The sequence below is a fragment of the Bos indicus genome, chromosome 3, assembly GCF_029378745.1.
Source record: "Bos indicus isolate NIAB-ARS_2022 breed Sahiwal x Tharparkar chromosome 3, NIAB-ARS_B.indTharparkar_mat_pri_1.0, whole genome shotgun sequence".
Taxonomy (NCBI): Eukaryota; Metazoa; Chordata; class Mammalia; order Artiodactyla; family Bovidae; genus Bos; species Bos indicus.
In genome coordinates, this window is record NC_091762.1 from 32,067,542 (window position 1) to 32,086,834 (window position 19,293).

Consider the following 19,293-nt stretch of genomic DNA (forward strand, 5'->3'; position numbering starts at 1 on the left):
CCCCCAAGTTCCGCCCCGCCCCTTCGAGTCGGCGTCTGCAAGGTTTCGGCCCCGCCTTCCCCACGGCTTTCCGGAGTCCGCTTAAAGGGGCCGCGCAGGAAGGAGGTGGAAGAGCTAAGAACGCCGCGGGGGAGGAGTGGGGAGCTTCGGCTTTTAGCTTGGGCTGGGTAGTGGAGGGGGGAGGCCGGAAATGAAATGAGAAATGGTTCGAAGATTCGGGAGAAGAATTTTGGAGGGAATACGACCATTTGACAAGTACTAATTGAGCATCTAGTAGGTACCAGGCACTGTCCTAGGCACAGAGAATAATGGAAGTAAAGGCCTTTATGGAGCTTGCATTCTAGTGGGAGAGAAGAGACAACAAAGAAATAAAAATTTCAGAAAGTGGTAAGTGGAGTGAAGAAAAATAAAACCAGGAATAGGATGACTTCATAGATGGCCAGGTATTGCCCCTCAGAGGAGCCCTATAAGCACATACGCTATGACATGAAGGAATAAGCCTAGCAAATACCTCGGGAGGGGAGGGGAAACGGATGGGAGTCTACCAAGCTGAAAGAACCTCGGCTGTACACGCAAAGGTAGGGATAGCCCGGCATGTTGCAGGACCAACAAAAAAGGCTAGTATGGCTGAGTGTAATCAGCTAGCCACAGAGCAGTAGTAGGTTGAGAGAGGTGATGGGGGAGGTCAGATCCTATGGAGCCTTATGGGCTGTTATTAAGAGCAACAGAAAGCCATGGGAGGGTGAGCAGAGAAATGACCGCATCTCGTTCACATTTTAAAGAGTTACTTTTGCTATTATTTGTAAAATACAGGGAAGCACAGATGTCTTCAAGGAGGGACCAGTGAGGAAGCTCTTTGTGGTCGCTTGGACTAGGATGGCAGCAGAGAAGGCGTAGAAGGGGTGTATCAGTATGTATTCAGATACACTTTGAATTGGAATGGATTTGGCAGAGAATGTGAACGAACAAAAGCTCATCGCTGATTTTTAAGTTCAGGACCTAAAGGGTGAGTTAGTGGTGGTATTATTTAGTGAGCTGGATAAGATTTAAAGAGAAGAAAATTTGGAATGGGGGAAGTAGGAATTCTGTTTCGTACGTTACATAAAGTGCTTGTTCTACATCCAAGTGGAGATGTTGAGTAAACAATTGTATGGATATATGAGTCTGAAGATATGAATTTGGGAATCATCAGCACATAGATGCTTTTTAAGCCTTAGGTCTTACATAAAATCACTTAGGAGGGAGAGTAGCTAGTGGAGAGGACCAAAATGACTTCCAACCTTCGGAAATTCTGTAGAAGAGGAGAAGGAACTACCAGATAGGAGCCACACCAGGAGAGGGTGGAGTGTTGGAAGATAAGAGAGTTGTTTCAGGAAAGTGGGAGTGATCAGCCTTATCAAATACTGTTGAAATAAATAAGGTGAGGACTGAGGGTTTGAACACTGCATTTGACCTGATGAAGGATGCTGATGTCCTTGAGAAAAGCAGTTTCAGTGAAGTCTGATTAGGGTGTGTTAACAAGAGATGGGAGGTGAGGAAGAAAAGTGTTCATAGCAAGTCTAAGCAGCTCTTGAGGACCTTTGCCCTCAGGATCCACTGAGAGAGAGGAGTACTTGGGATCATTGTTCAGTCGCTCAGTCGTATCCAACTCTTTATGACCCAATGGACTGCAGCGTGCCAGGCTTCCCTGTCTTTCACCTGAAGCTTTCACCCTGTCTTTCACCATCTCCTGAAGCTTGCTCAAACTCATATTCATTGAGTCAGTGATGCCATCCAATCATCTCGTCCTTTGTCCTCCCCTTCTCCTGCCTTCTATCCTTCCCAGCGTCAGGATCTTTTCCAATGAGTCAGTTCTTCACATCAGATGGCCAAAGTACTGGAACTTCAGCTTCAGCATCGGTCCTTCCAATGAATATTCAGGGTTGATTTCCTTTAGGATTGACTGGTTTGATCTCCTTGCAGTCCAAGGGCCTCTCAAAGCTTATCCAACACCACAGTTCAAAAGCATCAATTCTTTGGCACTCAGTCTTCTTTATGGTCCAATTCTCATATCCGTACATAGTAATAGTAGTAGTGTTAGTCACTCGGTAGTGTGTGACTCTTTGCGACCCCATGGACTGTAGCCTGCCAGGCTCCTCTGTCCATGAGATTCTCCAGGCAAGAGTACTGGAGTGGGTTGCCATTTCCTTCTCCAGGGGATCTTTCTGACCCAGGGATCGGACCCTGGTCTCCTCCATTGCAGGCAGATTCTTCACCATCTGAGCTGTAGGGAAGCCCCCAAAAGACTACTAGAAAAACCATAGCTTTGACTAGATGGACCTTTGTCAGCAAAGTAATGTCTCTGCTTTTTAATATGCTGTCTAGGTTTGTTATAGCCATTCTTCGAAGGAGCAAGCGTCTTTTAATTTCATGGTTGCAGTCACCTTCTGCAGTGATTTTGGAGCCCAAGAAAATAAAGTCTGTCTCTGTTTCCATTGTTTCCCCATTTATTTGCCATGAAGTAATGCGACTGGATGCCATGATCTTTGTTTTTTTTTTTTTGAATGTTGAGTTTTAAGCCAGTTTTTTCAGTCTCTTCTTTCACCTTCATCAAAAGGCTCTTTAGTTCACTTGTTATTTAGGGGAGGTATTTTAAAGATAGGAGTTGTTTCCTTATGTTGGTATGCTGGAATGATCCTTTAGAGAGGTAAAGGTGATGGTGCAGAAGATAAGAGGGGTCAGCTAGAGAAAGCTTGTCCTTCAGTAGGTGAGAAGCAATGGGACCTAGCGTAGAAGTGGAGGAGTTGACTGTGGATAGGAGCAAGGACAGTATTTTAGGAGAGAAGGCAACGTTTATGGGCACAAACACAGTGAGGTCAGGTAGTAAATTTGGTGATGGCTTATTCAGGCCATGTCTGTCCAGGAAGCATGTGGGAGCTGAAATCCAGCCTCTGTTTTTCCAACCAAGTTTTGAGGCCAAATCAACCTGGAGGAAGGGGCACCTTTTCTAATTCCTCCATCTGCAGAGGCAGTGCCTTTTAGAAAATCCTCCATATCATCACATGCACACGTACAAAGTTTGTGTGCTTCTTTTCCCAGTTTGTACCAAATATTCTTTGTGCAAGTTGCCTCCGTGGGTTTGATAAGGTAGATGAGGGCTGTTGAGCTTTCTTTTATTCTTAGCAATAGAAAGCTGTGAGTAGGGAAGGGCTGTTGGGTATATGAGATGGAAGCTGTGAGAAAGATGGAAGAAGTGAGAAAGAATTCCCTCCAAGAGTAGAAGTGTAGTATGGACAAGGCTGAAGGTCTTCTTGAGTTGGTGGTCCTATATTTGAATGAGACCACTCAGCAAGGTCGTATGGTTTTTCTCCAGCCACATTCCATAGCTTGTGGGGTTGAAGGAGAGGTAGATTTGGCCAGGGCTGGGTTTTGCTGATGGAAGTCCTGAAAAGGGGAGGAGTATAAAGCAGGGAGTAGTTATAGTGATAGGCCTTAGAATCTAAGTTGGGAGGGAACAGCTGTTTTGCTGTTGGTCGCTAAGTTATGTCTGACTCTTTCTGACACCGTGGTCTGTAGCCCACCAGGCTCCTCTGTCCATGGGATTTCCCAGGCAAAAATGAATACTGGAGTGGGTTCCCAGAGAGCAAGTAAAAAAGCAGTGGGGTCAATGGTTTGGTGGTCCCTGTAGGAAAGATTAGTTCAAGAGAAAGCTATCAAGTAAGTGGAAGCAAGGGGACTTTCCAAGAATTGAGCATGGGAAAGGGTGAGTGAGGTGTCTGTGAGAAATGAGGTCCAGGCAGGTACCTCGGAGTTGAGGGAATACCAGACTCTTGGGCTCCTGTCTTGTCACAGTCCTTGTGATCCACTGACCTGGGGGAGGTTGAGAGCAGGGGATTGTGTGGCTTTATGAGCCTTGGGAGAGTCCCTTTTGCCCTGCTTTACTCACCCGAGCATTTGTGTAGGTACTTTGTCCTGCCTGATGTTTGATGGAAACTAAACATCTTTCCTCCTTACTTCCGCTTTCCTGCTCCTGGCATTATCTTTCTCAGTCATTCATCCACCAAACTTCAGCCACCTTTAATCCATCTTCCCCATCCCTGCACCCAACTGACCCCCAAAGTGCAGTGATCAACACCATCCAATAAAACATTCTGCTGTGATGAGAATGTTCTTTATCCGCATATCTAATACAGTAGTCATGTGGCTATCGAGCATTGACTGAGGAACTGGATTTTATAACTTGTTCAGTCGCTCAGTCATGTCTGACTCTTTGTGACCCCATTGACTACAGCACGCCAGTAACAAAGTTTATAACTTTAGTGTACATAAATTCAATTTAGATAGCCACATGGGGCTGGGGGGTACCGAATTAGACAGAGTTATAGACCTTTCCTACCCAGTGTCTTTTCCATCCGCCCCTGCCTCTGTGTCCCCATTGCCACTGCCCTCGGTCAGCTACTGGTTACCTCTCATCTAGACTTTTGCTGTAGTTTCCTATTTGGTCTTCCGCTTAGTTGCTTTCCCTTCAATCCATTTGGTGTTCTTGCCAGAACCATCTCCCTAAAGCAGTGGCCAGATCACAGCTCCACCCTATTTTAAAAATTATCAGTAGTTTCCTGTCAAATTAGGTAAAACTGCTTAATCTGACATTTGTCCAGTTGAATGTCCCTTTTCCAGCCTTACCCTGCACTGCCCCTTTACATAATGGAGTGCTGGTTCTCAAGCAAAACTGAACTGCTTGCTATATTTCCTACCAACTTTTTACAAAGCAGCTAACTCATTTGCGTAAATTGTCTCTGCCTGGACATGTGCCTCCCATTTCTTCTTCCAGACCCCAAATCTGTTGAAATTCTTGAAGGCCTGTCTTATGTAGCAGTTTGTACCTGGAAACGTTTCTGATTGTTCCTCTCCTCCTAAATACAGTTTCTGGTTTTTGTTGGTGTTGATGTTTGTTTGTTTGCTGTACTGCATGGCTTATTTCCCTGACTAGGGATCAAACCTGGGCCCCGGCAGTGAAAACACCAAGTCCTAACCACTGGACAGCTAGGAATTCCCTACAATTTCTGTTTTTAACCTCACCTGTGGTACTCATAAGTTGCCTTGTCATTTATTTTATGCATTCATTGTATTGCTGTTACAAAATTTTCCTTCTTACAGATCACTGCTTTCTGTATCATTGCCGCTTTCAGTGTCAGTCTTGTACCTGATATATATGAGGTACTCCTCAATTAGCCTGTGAATTGAGTTCTAGAAGAACATTCATGCTCCTTAACTCTAAGAGTGGTATCAGTAGCCCTAAAAGAGAATGTCTTTATACCTTGGAAGAAACAAAGAGAAAAAGAAGCAGAAGGGGCCAAAAGCACTGATGTGACAATTGAGAATTTCTTAAGTTGGAAGGCCAAGAACTCTTGGAAATTAAAAAGAAATGAAGGAAAGAAGAACAAGCAGGAAAAAAGTGATGAAATGGGAAACAGCCATTCAAAATAGTTAATAATCCTGACACATCTTGATTCCCTGTTCTTGGAGGATGTCGGAAATGATATGGAGGTGGATGATTCTTTGTTCCAGGACCCGGAGGAGGATGAGGAGGATCTAGGCTACATTCCTGCTGACCCTGACACTGCCTTGACCAACTGATGGACTACCCCTGTCCTCGAGCGTTCTGACTGCCACAGCTTCAGTGGCTACGCTGAGAAGGTGGTGATTTTCCTTTCTTTTTTTCCAAGAAAAAATAATTTTTAGGAAAATCTTCTTCTGATAGCTTTCGTCATTGAACTTAGTAAACTGATCTTAAAATTAAAAACAAAAACAAAACCAGGAGATTTTCTAATATGAAATTCCAACTTTTGAAAAGAAACAGACTGTGTTTCTTTTCATGTTACTATTTGCTGAGAGTTTCTTCCAAATGCTTCCCGCCTTTTACAGGGTAGTTTTACAAGTCACTTCTAACCCATAATCCTAGAGAACATGGGCATGCTTGGAATTCGCAGGATCAGTTTAACTACTCAGAGGGTCAATTTATGGAAAAGGCCTATAAGAGCCATTCAGATGGTGATACAAATCAATAAAAAGAGGTTTCCATCTAATAATTGTTTATAAAATGTATTTTTAGACCTTTAACCCTTAGAAACCTGAAACCTGAGAATAGAATTACATTTTCTCTGTTCCACAGTACGAAATATACTTTTCCTGTTGGTGCAGTGGTTTTAAGAATTTGAACAGCAGGTGCTATGTTTTACGCACAGAAAACATAATTCACATGTGTAGGACCTTATGTCTGTTTATTCAATAAGCCTTAATCAAGTGCTTGCTCCTTGCTAAGCACTTACACTTGTTACCAGATATACAAAGAAAGAAAAAATATGGTACTTGCCTTCAAGGAGGAAACAGGGTAAAACTCTGACTGACATTGGTATATCATTTTACAGTTTTCCAAATGATTCCACGGTACCTAATTTAATCCTACCAACAATGTCATTAAGGTAGGTATCAGTCTCATTTTGAATTAGGGAAAGTAGTTCAGGGTGATTACAAGAATTGTAGAGAAGTACAGAGCTATTAGGGCTTAGCAGGTGGTGCTAGTGGTAAAGAACCTGCCTGCCAGTGCAGGAGATATAAGAGATGCAGGTTCGATACCTGGGTTGGGAAGATCCCCTGGAAAAGGGCATGGCAACCCACTCCAGTGTTCTTGTCTGGGGAATCCCATGGACAGAGAAGCCTGGCGGGCTACAGTCCATGGGGTCTCAAAGAATCAGACATGACTGAAGCAACTTAGCGTGCACACGCACACAGAGCTATTAACTGGTGGGAAATTGAGCTGGAACTCAGATCTATGGGTGTCAGAACATTGGTTGAATTAGAATGGAAGTTTCCTGAGGACAGGCACTTGATCTGTTTTGTTCATTGCCATATTTCCAGAACCTAGAAAAGTACCTGGCATATAGTAGTTTCTCAGTAAATATTTCAGGAATATGTGTATGTGTGTGTGTGTGTGTGTGTGTGTGGTATGGAGAGAGAGTGAGGGGGGCAGTGGGTGAGGGAGGGAGAGCGAATACAAGCCAAACATCGAAATCATTAGCATATCTGTATATTTTAGTTATGTGCTAAGTTGATCTTTTCTGTATTAGTGCTGTCCAAAGTGTGGCCCACAGACTGGTGCTGGTCCACAGAATTGCTTAATACCAGTTGTAGTTCACTGAGGCTGCTATAACAAAATATCACAGACTGGATAGCTTATAAACAACAGAGATGTATTTCTCACAGTTTTAGATACTGAAACTGAGATCACAATGCCAGCATGCTCATGTTCTAGATAAGGCCTTCTTTCTGGTTCTTATTGGCACCTTCTTGCTGTATCCTCAACTGGTGGGAGGGGCAGGGGGTCTCTCTGGCATGTCTTTTTTTTTGGCTGCACAGGGTCTTCATTGCTGTGCAGGCTTTCTATGGTTGTGGTGAGTGGGCTACTCTCTAGTTGCAGTGCACAGGCTTCTCATTGCAGTGGCTTCTCTTGTCACAGCGCGCGGGCTCTAGGGCATGCAGGCTTTAGTAGTCGTGGTGTGTGCGAGCTCAGTTGCTCCATGGCATGTACAGTCTTCCCATACCAGGGTCGGAACCCGTGTCTCTTACAGTGGCAGGCAGACTCTCAATCGATAGACCACAAGGGAAGTCCCTTCATAAGGGCACTAATTCCATTCACAAAGGCTCTACCCTCGAAGTCTAAGTACCTCCCAAGTGCCCACCTCAAATATATTTTTAGTGTAAAGTTCCATGCAATTCTTGGGGTTTGTTTATCTGAAATTCAAATTTAATTTGGCATCCTGTATTTTATCTGGCAGCCCTAAGTGTGATTAAACATGTAGGCTCTGGAGTCACACTGTGCGACTTCAAATTCTGACCCTACCACTTACCAACTGTGTGACCTTGGACATGTTACTTGGGAATTAGGATTTCAACATAAGAATTTTGGGGGAATACAAACATTCAGACCATAGCACCAGCTGACCTTTAGATAAATACAGAAAATAAGAGTAAACATTTAGAATATTTTGCGGCTACTTCATATTGTTCTGACATATGAGCGTGTGGTCAGTAAACCTGTCTATTTGAGTAAGGCATAAACCTGCGCAGATGTTGTCCAACTTGTGTAGTGAATCACATGAGGGATGAGCTGTATGCTAGTCAGACAACATCTAATTTTTCTTTAACCTTTTGACCCTCTTCACCCATTTCTCTCACCTCTGGCGATTGTCAATCTATTCTCTGTATCTATGAGTTTTGTTTTTTCTTCTAGATTCCAAGTATAAGAGAGATCATACAGTATTTGTCTTTCTCTCACATACTTCACATAGCATAATGCCCTTTAGATCCATCCACATTGTCACAAATGGGAAGATTTCCTTCTTTTTATTGCTGAATAATATTCCATTTTATGTACATACACCAGATTTTCTTTATTCATCCATCAGTGGACACCCAGATAAACATGAGTGTTTGGTGTTGTGTATATTGCCTATTTATTGTTTTACACAACAGATTTGATGTGCAGTGTCCCTTTCTGCTAAGTTTTCTGATAAGCCAGCTCATCCTTTTCCATTTCTTTCTGTGAACATCATCATCTGGGAGGAAGCAGCTACTCAACCATGCAACTCTAAAACTCCAACAAAGAATCTAAGATTTCTGCAGCAAGCAAGTAAGGGTGAGCACCAGGCAGGACACTTCTGGCCTCTGAAGAGAAAATTTGATGTAGGCAGGAGGCCAGAATGTGCCAACCGTAGGCAGAGACTTCTCTTATCAATAGAGAAAAGCTTGCACTTAACCACCCTATCAGAGGAAAGACTGGCCCCAGACCAGCCCAGCCTTCGATAAATGGAAGGAAGAGGAATCCAAGAGGCCTATTCTAGTATGTGGATGAGTTAACATCATTTCCTATTCTGTAACAAAACTCGAGCATATGTAAACCACAAATTAAGCAACCTGTATAGATACAGACATATGTATGCCTTTTTAAGAAGGCAGAAGAATGTGGTTAGGGTTGCTAGGTTTAGCAAATAAAAATACAAGATGTCCAGTTAAATTTGAATTTCAGATAAACAACCAACATATTTTTAGTGTAAATATGTTCCATGCAATACTTAGGGTTTGTTTATCTGAAATTCAGATTTAACTTGACATCCTGTATTTTATCTGGAAACCCTAAATGTGATTAAACATGTAGGCTCTGGAGTCACGCTCCAGAGTGTGACTTCAAATTCTGACCCTACAACTTACCAGCTATGTGACCTTGGACAAATTACTTCCCCTCTCAGAGCCTCAGTATCTGTGTATGTAAAATTTTCCTCATAGAGTTGTTGTGAAAATTAAATAATACATAAACATTTACAATGGTAACTGACACACGGTAAATCCTAAAATAAAAAATACTAGCTGTTTTTACAGGAAAGATAAATCATTATTTGCTAACCAAACATCTTAAAAAATAGACAAAAATATCTAGGCAGAGATTCCACCCCCCCCAAACCCCCCGCCATTTTCATGCCACTTTCAATACCCCTTACAACAAATTAAAGTAATATGACTTAGACCCATTATCTATGGCATAAAGGAACACCCAACCAGCATCTCATAGTATCATCAGGTTTTCTATTCCTTCCCTTGATGCACAACACTCAGACCCACTCTTGGAGATGTCTTAAGCTCCAAATTTCCATGAGAAATTTGGGTAAACCTTTATGAAGTATTACTTGAGTATTTACTAGGTGAGTATTTACTCAGGAGTCAATGCCATCTCTAGGATGGGGTTTCATCAGAATGGTACATACTCAAGTAACATGCAGATGTCTGTCCTCTGTAGGTTACTTAAGAGTAACCACCTTGTACAGAGAGTTATAGTTCTAGCATATAGAATTTTATTAGCACAAAGTTAAAAATAGGACAAGAAGAAACATGGTGAAATGTGAAGAACAGTAGGCCTGGAATCCAAAACTCTGGTTCTACTCCTCAGCACGAGCCACCTAATATTTGAGGGGTAGGGGTGAAGTAGAAAAGAATAACTTTATTGCTTTTCCAGGTAAAGGTGGCCACAGCAGGCTAATACCCTCAAAACTGTGTCCCCACCTGGAGGGGGTAGTGAGGAGTTTCATAGTAATGGTTCAAAGAGTGCAGGATCGGCCCATGAATGTTCTTCTAATTGATTTGTGGGGAGGTAAGTGGGAGTCACCATCATCAGTCTTCTGGTTCTAATCATCTTGGATCTATCCCACCTAATATTTTTAAATATTTAAAATATTAAATATTTAAATTTAACTTAAATATTGCTTCCTCATTTATGAAAATGGAAACATCAATGCTACCTTAAAGGATAAGAGTTAAGTTAAATCAAATAACAAAATGAATAATACAGTACTGGGAACAAAATATGCATTTGGTAAATATTTGTTAACATGACTCTGTTTATTCATTAGAAAGAAGAACATATCCCAGAGCAGTCTTATAGAAAGATTAAAGCCTGGGATGTGTACTACTTTATATGGCTGAGCTAAAACAGTAACTCTTTACTCTGTCCCTGTCTGCTTCTGGATAAGAACCAATCATTTCAAAACAATGATACAATCTAAGGGGAATTCAAGCAACGACTCCATCTTTCCCATCTCCAGTGGTGTGTGTGGGGGTGTGTGTGTGTGTGTGTGTGTGCTGGGGTGGGAGGGGAGGCTGTGGTAAGATAGGAGAAAGGCCAGGGAAAAGGTTGGAAATTTCCTTTCTATTTTAATAATTAGTTGAGCCAGATCCTAAACTGTGCATAAAAACTATTAGTTTTAGGTCAGAAAGTAGAAAACACACTTCTAGTACATGGACAATATTAAGTTTGACTTGAGGGAGCAAATCCCAAATTCAAACCAGATTCAGAAATTATGATCTCAGCTTTTCCAGAGTTCGTACTGATTAGGCTTGTTACAGATTAACCAGAGGTAGAATGTATTAGGGGGAAAACATAGAAGAAATAAAATAGAATTCATGAGATTACTCAAACTCAGAGAATGAAGTTTCCTGTCTTAGTGCTTGCTGTTAATAAATGAGATTCAAGGGAAAGTGTGGTATTTTCTAAGGAGGACTGAAAGGGTGAACTAGGGTTTTGCCAAGGGGATTACCAAGGGTGTCAGTTGCTTTGGGCTGGAAAGTCATGAGGAGTACACAGTTTTGCAGGGCAATACAGAGATGATGGTAAACTAGGGGAATAGAGCTGCTAGCTGTAGAATGAGCTATATATGACTCTTTGGAACATTAATTAATTACCATTTACATATTGAGTATCAACTGTATACTCTGTTGTTGTTCAGTCACTGAGTCGCTAAGTTGTGTCTGACTCTGCCACCCTATGGACTATATCGCACACCAGGCTCCTCTGTCCTCTCCTGTCTCCAGGAGTTTGCTCAAATTCACGTCCATTGAGTCAGTAATGCCATCTAACCATCTCATCCTCTGCTACCCCCTTCTCCTTGTGCTTTCAACCTTTCCCAGCATCAGGGTCTTCTCTAATGAGTTGGCCCTTCTCATCAGGTGGCCAAAGTATTGGAGCTTCAGCAGCAGTCCTTCCAGGGAACTTTCAAGGTTGATTTCCTTTAGGATTGACTGGTTTGATCTTCTTGCAGTCCAGGAACTCTCAAGAGTCTTCTCCAACACCACAACTCAAAAACATCAATTCTTTGGCACTCAGTTTTCTTTATGGTTCAACTCTCACCTCTGTACCTGACCATGGGAAAAACTATTGCTGTGAATATATGGACCTTTGTCAGCAACGTGATGTGTCTGCTTTTTAATACACTGTCTAGGTTTGTTATAGCTTTCCTTTCAACAGCAAGCGTCTTTTAATTTCACAGCAGTAGTCACCATCGGCAGTAATTTTGGAGCCCAAGAAAATAAAATCGGTCACTGCTTCCACTCGAGAACTTAATAAACACTCAGGAGACTCAATGAGACATAGAGCAGAGCACTAGCACACAGTATGCCTAGTTTAGGGGAAAGTAGCCTATGTGCCTAGTGCAAGAGAAGAAAAAGCTAAATGGAAGGCCCTGGAACCAGAGAGTTAAGAAATCTTGAATGACTAATAATTTGAATTTCAAAAGTAAAGGCTAAATTCTAAAACAAAGAATAACAATAGATTTGCTACCAAAGAGGAAGACTCTTGACAAAAAAATTCGTTAGGTGTCAGGTATGCTGGGGATATGATTAAAGGCCTTGGCCTGGGCTTTGGACTTGGCAAAGGGTAGACGGGAAGTGTTTCTCAAGCCCTTCCCTTGTCTCTTGCAGAACTGAGGTGCATGGTGTAAAGGAAGAAAAGCCAGGGCTTGTACATCACAGGATGGGCGCCTGAAATGCATCGTAATATTGTTGCTGGGAGTTGTAGCGTTTCTCACCACCTCTCTCTTCACCCTTCGAGCCGTAATTGCCAAAATGAACAGATTATCACGATTTCAGCCTACACAGCTATCTCACTAATGCTCATTTGCTGACTTTAATGAGTTCCAGAACCAATTTGTGTGATCCTACAATCAACTCAGGTTTATCACGGAAAGAAAGCACTGTCTTTCTTTGCCGAATACAGATCCATTGATATGAAAATGAATTCGAATGAATTCTTGTGGGCATTGTAAGGCCCCAAAGTTCCCGAACACCATTGAGCATAGATATGTTAGATGCTGGCTGTCCTGATGAGCTGGCTTTTGTCCAATACCTGTCTGGCAGACTACATTCACGTATCCTTTTGTTCTATCTTCACATTTCACAGCTTCCTCTTCTCTGCCTAAAAAGGAAAACGCACGTCTTCAAGCTGTTACAATAAAACTACTGGCAGTGTGTAAAGTGAGAACAGAGCCTTGCTTTAATTTACTGCACCATGCAGATTTATTACACATCAGGATAATAATAACAATACCTAACAACTGTGACTTGCCACCTGATAATCTCCTCCCCTGCTCTCGTAGGAGGGAGTTTGGAGGACCCCGTAGACTCCCTGTATGGTGCTAAGCGCTGCCGGGCACACTCTTGGTTCAGGGCCGAGAGATGATGTGGACCACTGGGCCGTGCAGTGCCCAGATACACTGCAGAGCTGGTAAGGAGATGTAGTGTTTGCACAGAAAACACCAGAAACCATTTGCCAAGTGTACAGAGAAGTGTTTTCACAATTGCTCATTGCTGGGGGAATAAGCATTCTCCTTCTCACAGGAAGTTCCTCTACCTGAAATGTGATGAGAAGACAGTTTGAGAATCGTAGAGGTGAGAGAGTCCTTCAAAAGGAATTTGACCTCCTTTAGGCATCACTGCACTTAAAAGAATCTGGGACCTTCAAAGTTACATCTGTTCAGATTTACATCTGTTCAGAGTTTCTGAGGAACAGCTAACAAAAGGCAGGGTTAAAGATAGTCAGCCCTTTGGCCCAGGGTCTCCTTCAGGATGCCAGTGTCACTTCCGGCCTTCTTCTTGGGCTCCTCCCTGTGGCTTCCGAGTCCTGGGTGCCCCATCTGTCTTGGCTGCTTCTGGGGAAACTGCTCCGAGGCATGTGGGCACACTGCTGGCCTGTGGCAACATTGACATCCTCACAGAAGACAGCGTCCATCAGATGTGCCCTCCTGCTGTTCCACTTGCTCTGAAAGTCTCTCGTTAGGGTTTCTAAGTTTTAAGATAACAGAAACTTAATGAGGATTACTTTGATTTTCTCTCACCAGCCGCCACTTTTGTATCCAAAGCGCTGCTGCCCCCAGCTGCACTGCTTGAACAAATTGCACCATGAGCAAGCAAAAGCTGCACCCAGGAGACTGCTGACGTGACCTCAGAAACGCACAGTCCAGTCCTATTGCCCAATGCTTTTGCCCAAGAGCTTCTATCATAGCGTTTGGATTTCTGGCCATCTTGGTGACCATATTGGACCTTCCTTCTCCCTGCTCCCATCAAGTTTTAAACAGAAACATCTCTAACAACTCATCAGTGACCAATCAGTGAAATGGTTCTAAGCTCTTGGGAGGCTCAGGCTCCTGCTGTTTCTCTCCTCTCCTTACCACATTTTATAACAATTAAAAAATTAGTCCAGCCACAATCCATTACCTGGTTGTACTCTAAGACAAGGATTTGCCTTCCAAGGGCAATTCCAAGACAGAAATGATTGGAAAATTATGTATGATTAACTCTCCCAGGAATCAAATGACCTCAGTAAATATTTTTTTGAGACCATTAGGTCCCAGGGATGCAAAGACATTATCCCTGTCTTCTGTCCAGAGCTTTGGTTTTCTTCTCAATAAACAAACCTAAGTTTTTGTTTGTGTTTTGTTAAGTGGTGGTTGGTGGGATAAACTGGCTGTTGGGGATTTTTATCCTGCCAAAATGATGGCCAACCACAAAAATGGGCAAACCATCATTCTTAAAAGACTCTGCCCAGCACTTCACAGCATAGGCTGAGCAGACTCTGCCCAGCTCTTCACAGCATAGGCTGGCTGGTTAGGGGAATCCCCTTCCTCTGTTGGCTGTTAGCAATTAGGACCACTCGGCAAATCCTAAATCTTGGAAATCACTTCAGTCCTGTGGTTGCTGATTCCTGGCAAGTAAGATACCATGTCACTTTTCTATCTGAGGTTCGGTGTTTTATTATCACTACCAACTTGAACTTCTGGCAGTAGGTCTTCATCTCACAACTAAGCCCAAAGCAGTCTAACCTAGTGGAAACTGGAGTGTCTGAGAGGTTGATGAGTCACACAAATGGAGAGAAACATGGTCCTAGTTAGGTTAAGAGAGGTGACAGTCCTGATGCTTCAAAGCACATTGCTGATCTTTTTGTTGGAAGGCCCAAGATTATTTCACCTCAACAATTGTTTTGAGGATGAATTTTCAAGACAGGCAATCCACTGTCCAGCCATTTTCTGGAATGGTTGTCAATAGGCTGGCCCAGAGGGTACCAAAGAAGGCAAATGGCAATGCAGGATGGAAAGCAGATCGACACTGTCACATGGTAAACAAGCCAAGAAGTCAAAATTGTGCCAGAAGTGGACTCCCAATTTTATTTATTTTAGTGTGTTTTATTTTTTTTTCATTTTTGGTTTTGAAGAGTATAAGCTAATTGTAGACATCCTGGCCATAGTAGAACTAGCATGTGATAGGAACCCTGAGAAGAATTCGAATCACACGGAGGAGATGAGAGTGAGGCAGAGGCTTCCGCCCCACGAGAAACAGCTCCTCAACTCACAGGATGCCTGTGTCACTGACAGCGTGTAGGAGTGCAGACAGCGTGCAGAAACTCGCCAGCCCCAGATGTTGCCCGATAGGGGAGTTTCACTGTGGGGCACAAGGCACAGGCCGGTTTGCTACCTTCGTCAGCCTGTAGGTGCTGACTTCGCTGATAGAGTCTCCACCGCAGCCCAGGGGCCCCTTCCCACTTCCTTCTTTTCTCACTGCTCTCCTGTCAGAGAAGCCAAGGCCCACTCTAGCCTGGTTTGCATCTCTTACATCAGAGGTTCGGGATGGCAGATTGCAAATACTCATTGAAATCTTTTCCTTTCATGTTCTTGACATTTGAGCAGAGAGGTAGAGGGTATGTGGCCTAGGAAGCAAATGAAAGTCTACATTTTCAAAATGAGTCTGAAATGAAGTTCATTTGAAAATGGAGGGGGAGGCAAAGACAACCTTCAGGGCAGAAGCTGATCTCATAGACTCTCAGTCTTAGAAATTTTACTTGTTTTGTTGGAAAGAGAGGGGAAAAAAGCTCAATACTAGCTCCTTTGCATGGCAGGATATGAATGAGAATCTAAACGATGGGTTCGATTATTTTTTTTAAATCGCAGTCATGAACAGTTGCACTGGGAGAAGTGGGCTTTGTAATGCAACACAACTGTTCATGCCTTGGACTTGGAAGGAGAAAGGTGAGGATATTTTACAAAGGAAAAAGTAAAATACTTGTTATTGAAAAAATTCTACCATGACAAAAAATTAAAGTGTAATCTACAAGCCAAGGAACATCCTGTCAAATCGTCACTGCACCCCAGCTGACACGCCACTGTTTGACTCAGCTCTGCCTAATTTTGTCACCTTTCATCTCAGAAAACATGGTAAATACTAATTACTTTTAACAGCATTCTAAAGTCGGTCGAGTCATTCACGCTTATAGTGATGACAGTTTGGGCAATAGGTAGCAATTTTCCTTTGTTGTCATTATCCTTCCCACATGCTGGGAAACTGAGGCATGGGAGGCTTCAAGGGTCTGGACCAGATTGGTAGTGTTCCAGGAACCAAGCCTTGAGAACTTCCGTCATCTCTAGGAAGTGGCTTTTTGATTCAGCAGCGGTACTTTCCAATGTCAGCACTTGTGTGTGTCAGCAGCGAAGATGACTCCCGTCCAAGGGGCCCCAGATTCTTGGCCTCTGCTTCATCTCAGACAAGTTCTCTGGCAGTTGAAGAAAACAGAGTGGGTGGGGAAGTAGGGTGAAGCCTTGGTGAGTCTGATGGTTAGGTGACTGAATGGATCTTAGCAAGGAAGAGAAGGGCTTTGTGACTGTGAATTGGTATAACTGGAGCAGATTGGACCAGACACTGAGCGTTGTCCTTAGAACCCTGATAAGAAGCTGGCAGGACTTACATGATACTGAAGCATCACAGTGCTCAGGCCAAGACTGACCCCTTGCCTTACTTGTCCTACTCCCTTGGGTGCTACATAGAAAGAAAGTGAAGTCATTCAGTCGTGTCCAACTCTTTGTGACCCCATGGACTGTAGCCCACCAGGGTCCTCTGTCCATGGGATTCTCCAGGCAAGAATACTGTAGTGGGTTGCCATTTCCATCTCCAGGGGATCTTCCCAACCCAGGGATCAAACCCAGGTCTCCCACATTGCAGGCAGACGCTTTAACCTCTGAGCCACCAGAGAAGCCCTGGGTGCTGCATACATCCTGTAAACTCTGCAAAGGGGCCATACTGAGGTGGATTTTCCTGAAGCCTTTGTTTCCACCTTCAATAGTGATCAACACAGCATTTACTCTTGCTTGATCAAAGTAGTCTTAGATTAGCTTGATAATTCAGTATCAGGTGGACTTTGATCATTGTTTTGAAGTGCTACAAGACATAAGTGAACCATTTACACCAGGTAGAGAAGACTAAATCCATCTTCATGATCCCTTGCTTCAGAAAAGTTGGAGAAATATAAACTGACACAGCGTTTGGTGAATTCCATACCCGCAGAGTAGTCCAACTCTCTATCTCACAGGAAAGGGGGAAAGAGGAAGTGCGAACTGACATCTGAGTGCCTGCTGTATGCTGGTCACTTTAATTTAATCTAGTCCTCCCTCACAAGACCCTACTATATAGGTATTATCTCTATTTTTAGAAATAACTCTCTTAGCTGCTCACATTTAAGAACCAGGAGGCCAAAATAAAAAACCCAGGACTTCCTAGCTCCACATTCTTTTCATGACTATTGTTTACATGCTGAAGTGCCCATTTTAAATGAAGGCTGACTGTATCCTGAACTCAGCCTATAGGAGGGAAAGGACAGTAGTTGGGTACTGTCTTCATATATGCCTGTGGGCTAAGTCGTTTCAGTCCTGTCCGACTCTTTGCCACCCCATGGACCATAGCTTGCCAGGCTTCTCTGTCCATGGGATTCTCCAGGCAAGAATACTGGGTTGCCATTTCCTCCTCCAGGGGATTTTCCTGACCAAAGGATTGAACCAGCATCTCTTACGTCTCCCGCGTTGGCAGGAGGATTCTTTACCGCTGAGCCACCTGGTGAGCCCCATTTCCAGGTGGCAATAGTGATAAAGAACCCCCCGGCCAATGCAGGAGATGTCAGAGATGCAGGTTTGATCGTGGCTCAGGAAGATCATCTGGAGGAAGAAATGGCAACCCACTCCAGTGTTCTTGCCTGGAGAATCCCATGGACAGAGGAGCCTGGTGGGCTATAGTCTATGGCATTGCAAAGTCAGACACAGTTGAGCAGCTGAGTGCACACCACACACACACATACTTTATTTATTTACTTTTGGCTATGCTGGGTCTTCATTGCTGCAGGAGGGCTTTCTCTAGTTGCAGCAAGTGGGCTCTACCTTCACTGTGGTGCACGGGCTTCTCACATTCGTGACTTCTCTTGTTGCAGAGCAAAGGCTTTAGGCACATGGGGTTGAGCAGTTGCAGCACTCAGGATCAGTAGCTGTGGCAGGTAGGCTCATTAGTTGGGGCTCACAGTCTCTAGAGACCAGGATCAGTAGTTGCGGCACACGGGCTTAGTTGCTCCTTAGAGGCGTATAGGATCTTCCCAGATCAGGGATCAAACCAGTGGATTCTTACCCATTGTACCACTAGGAAAGTCCGGGGTACTGTCTTATATAAAATGGTTATCGGAATATCCTTTCTGACAGAGGGCCAGGATGTCAGACTTGTTTAAAAATCCTATTTGGCTGAAAGATCTGATTCATTGAATGAACACTTTTCTTTCCAGGGCATGGGATGCAGGTCCTTCCAAAAGGTGACTGACCTATAGAGGGAGATACTCTGACTTTGTTGAAAAATCTCATTAGAGTTTACCCTTAATCACTTGTCAATAAATGTAGGGATACCTTAAACTAGAAGGGTCTTAAAAGTCTGCTCTCACCCTTGTCATAAAAGTAATTATACAACTTCCCTGGTGGTCCAGCGGTTGTGAGTCTACCTGTCAATGTAGGGAACATGGGTTTGATCCCTGGTCCAGGAAGATTCCAGGTGTCTTGGGGCAACTACGCCCATGCGCCACGACTACTGAGCCTGTGTGCTGCAGCTACTGAAGCCCACGTGCCTAGAGCCTGTGCTCCACAAGAGAAGCCACTGCAATGAGAAGGCTAAAAACCACCACTAGAGAATAGCCCCTGCTTGCCGCAACTAGAGAAAGCCTGTGAGCAGCGTGAATGCCCAGCACAGCCAAAAATAAATAAATGAAAATCCTTAAAAAGTAGTTACAGCTAAATTTATTGAGGGCTTATGTGCCAGGAACTGTTCTTTAAGCTTCAGATATGTTATTTAATCCTCGAACAATCCTTTGAGGAAGGTATTACTGTTTTCTCCATTTGACAGATAAAAGGCACAGAGAGGTTAAGTAACACGCCCAAGGTTACACAGGAAGGAAGTAGTACAACTGGGATTTGATCTTCTAAACCTGGGCACCTATCGACAACACATTTTGCTGCCTGTCATTCAAAGAAGATTATACACAGGCAAGAAAGGTTGATTATGTATTTGGAGAAGAGTGTCTTCTCATTTTCTGTTTCTGGAGGAATAGCAAGCTTCTGCCACATGAACCACTAGGTCCCTTTCCCT

General features: G+C 43.4%; 1 long non-coding RNA gene across 1 annotated transcript; it reads left to right on the top strand.

Annotated features, from left to right (window-relative positions):
• The first annotated feature begins 91 nt into the window (after positions 1 to 91).
• Positions 92 to 14,282, top strand: LOC109555932 (uncharacterized). Its single transcript, XR_002180327.2, has 3 exons — positions 92 to 387; positions 5,548 to 5,676; positions 13,698 to 14,282. It is a non-coding gene; the product is annotated as an uncharacterized lncRNA (long non-coding RNA).
• Positions 14,283 to 19,293: the final 5,011 nt, after the last annotated feature.